Genomic DNA, 4,615 nt, shown 5'->3' with positions numbered 1-4,615 from the left:
GTCGGTGCCGTAGCACCGCACTACCCCGCCACACTGTACTTCACACCACACCACACCGCACCACACCGCACCACACTGCACCACACTGCACCGCATGACACCACACCACACCGCACCACACTGCACCACACTGCACCACACCGCACCACACTGCACCGCATGACACCACACCACACCGCACCACACTGCACCACACCGCACTACCCCGCCACACTGTACTTCACATCACACCACACCGCACCACACCGCACCACACTGCACCACACTGCACCACACTGCACCACACTGCACCACACCGCACCACACCACACCGCACCACACCACACTGCACCACACCGCACCACACTGCACCACACCGCACCACACCACACCGCACCACACCACACTGCACCACACCGCACCACACTGCACCACACTGCACCACACTGCACCACACCGCACCACACCACACCGCACCACACCGCACCACACCGCACCACACTGCACCACACCGCACCACACCACACCGCACCACACCACACTGCACCACACCGCACCACACTGCACCACACTGCACCACACCGCACCACACCGCACCACACCGCACCACACCGCACCACACTGCACCACACTGCACCACACTGCACCACACCGCACCACACCACACCGCACCACACCGCACCACACTGCACCACACTGCACCACACTGCACCACACTGCACCACACTACCCCGCCACACTGTACTTCACACCACACCACACCGCACCACACCGCACCACACTGCACCACACTGCACCGCATGACACCACACCACACCGCACCACACCACACTGCACCACACCGCACTACCCCGCCACACTGTACTTCACACCGCACCACACCACACCGCACCACACCGCACCACACCGCACCGCATGACACCACACCACACCGCACCACACCGCACTACCCCGCCACACTGTACTTCACACCACACCGCACCACACCGCACCACACCGCACTACCCCGCCACACTGTACTTCACACCACACCACACCGCACCACACCGCACCACACTGCACCACACTGTACCGCATGACACCACACCACACCGCACCACACCACACCACACTGCACCACACTGCACCACACTGCACCGCATGACACCACACCACACCGCACCACACCACACTGCACCACACCGCACTACCCCGCCACACTGTACTTCACACCGCACCACACCGCACCACACTGCACCACACTGCACCGCATGACACCACACCACACCGCACCACACCACACCACATGACACCGCACCACAACACATGACACCACACCACACCGCACCACACCACATGACACCGCACCACAACACATGACACCACACCACACCGCACCGCACCACACTGCACCACACTGCACCGCATGACACCACACCACACCGCACCACACCACAGGACACCGCACCGCACCACATGACACCACACCACACCGCACCACACCACATGACACCGCAATGCACCACCCCACACTGCACCGCACCGCACCACATGACACCGCACCACACTGCACCACACCACACCGCACTGCATCTCACCACACCACACCGTAACACACTGCACCACACCACACCGCACCACACCGCACCACACCACATGACACCGCACCACACTGCACCACACCGCACTGCATCTCACCACACCGCACCACAACACACCACACCACACCACACCACACCACACCACACCACACCGCACCACACCACAACACACCACATCGAGGCACACCACACCGCACCACACGACACCGCACCACACTGCACCACACCGCACTGCATCTCACCACACCGCACCACACTACACCGCACAACAACACACCGCACTGCACCACACCACACCACACTGCACCACACCACACCACACCGCACCACACGACACCACACCGCACAACAACACACCGCACAGCACCACACCACACCACACTGCACCACACCGCACCACACCACACTGCACCACACCGCACCACACTACACCGCACCACACCACACCACACTACACCGCACCACACCACACCACACCACAGTACACCGCACCACAACACACCACACCACACCACACCGCACCGCACCACAACACACCACATCGAGGCACACCACACCGCACCACACGACACCACACCGCACCACACCACACCACAACACACCACACCACACTGCACCACACCACACCGCACCACACCGCACCACAACACACCACATCGTATCACACCACACCACACCACACCGCACCACACAACAACACACCACACCACACCACACCGCACCACACCGCACCACACCACACCACAACACACCACACCACACTGCACCACACCGCACCACACCGCACCACACCGCACCACAACACACCACATCGTATCACACCACACCGCACCACACCGCACCACACCACACCACACCGCACCACACCACATCGTATCACACCACACCGCACCACACCACACCACACCACACCGCACCACACCACATCGCACCACACCACACCGCACCACACCGCACCACAACACACCACATCGTATCACACCACACCGCACCACACCGCACCACAACACACCACACCACACCGCACCACGCCGCACCGCACCACACCGCACCACAACACACCACATTGTATCACACCACACCACACCGCACCACAACACACCACACCGCACCACACCACACCACATCGCACCACATGACACCGCACCACACTGCACCACATTGTAGCACACCACACCACACCGCACCACAACACACCACATCGTACCACACTGCACCACACCGCACTGCATCTCACCACACCGCACCACACCACACCACACCGCACCACACCACACCGCACCACACCGCACCACACCACACCACACCGCACTGCATCTCACCACACCGCACCACACCGCACCACACCGCACTGCATCTCACCGCACCACACCACACCGCACCACACCGCACCACACCACACCACACCGCACCACACCACACCACACCACACCGCACTGCATCTCACCACACCACACCGCACCACACCGCACCACAACACACCACATCGTATCACACCACACCACACCACACCGCACCACACAACAACACACCACACCACACCACACCGCACCACACCGCACCACACCACACCACAACACACCACACCACACTGCACCACACCGCACCACACCGCACCACACCGCACCACAACACACCACATCGTATCACACCACACCGCACCACACCGCACCACACCGCACCACACCGCACCACACCACATCGTATCACACCACACCGCACCACACCACACCACACCACACCGCACCACACCACACCACATCGCACCACACCACACCGCACCACACCGCACCACAACACACCACATCGTATCACACCACACCGCACCACACCGCACCACAACACACCACACCACACCGCACCACGCCGCACCGCACCACACCGCACCACAACACACCACATTGTATCACACCACACCACACCGCACCACAACACACCACACCGCACCACACCACACCACATCGCACCACATGACACCGCACCACACTGCACCACATTGTAGCACACCACACCACACCGCACCACAACACACCACATCGTACCACACTGCACCACACCGCACTGCATCTCACCACACCGCACCACACCACACCACACCGCACCACACCACACCGCACCACACCGCACCACACCACACCACACCGCACTGCATCTCACCACACCGCACCACACCGCACTGCATCTCACCGCACCACACCACACCGCACCACACCGCACCACACCACACCACACCGCACCACACCACACCGCACCACACCACACCGCACTGCATCTCACCACACCACACCGCACCACACCACAGGACACCACACCACACCGCACCGCACCACATGACACCACACCACACCGCACCGCACCACATGACACCGCAACGCACCACCCCACACCGCACCGCACCGCACCACATGACACCGCACCACACTGCACCACACCACACCGTACTGCATCTCACCACACCACACCGTAACACACTGCACCACACCACACCGCACCACACCGCACCACACCACATGACACCGCACCACACCGCACTGCATCTCACCACACCGCACCACAACACACCACACCGCACCACACCACACCACACCGCACCACACCACAACACACCACATCGAGGCACACCACACCGCACCACACGACACCGCACCACACTGCACCACACTGCACTGCATCTCACCACACCGCACCACACCACACTACACCGCACAACAACACACCGCACTGCACCACACCACACCACACTGCACCACACCACACCACACCGCACCACACGACACCACACCGCACAACAACACACCGCACTGCACCACAACACACCACACTGCACCACACCGCACCACACCACACTGCACCACACCGCACCACACTACACCGCACCACACCACACCACACCACACTACACCGCACCACACCACACCACACCACACTACACCGCACCACAACACACCACACCACACCGCACCGCACCACAACACACCACATCGAGGCACACCACACCGCATCACACGACACCACACCGCACCACACCACACCACAACACACCACACCACACCACA

The sequence above is a fragment of the Rhinoraja longicauda genome, unplaced genomic scaffold (genome assembly GCF_053455715.1).
Source record: "Rhinoraja longicauda isolate Sanriku21f unplaced genomic scaffold, sRhiLon1.1 Scf001227, whole genome shotgun sequence".
In the NCBI taxonomy this organism is placed as follows: Eukaryota; Metazoa; Chordata; class Chondrichthyes; order Rajiformes; family Arhynchobatidae; genus Rhinoraja; species Rhinoraja longicauda.
The sequence above is the reverse complement of the archived record's forward strand: the minus strand, read 5'-3'. Positions refer to the sequence as shown.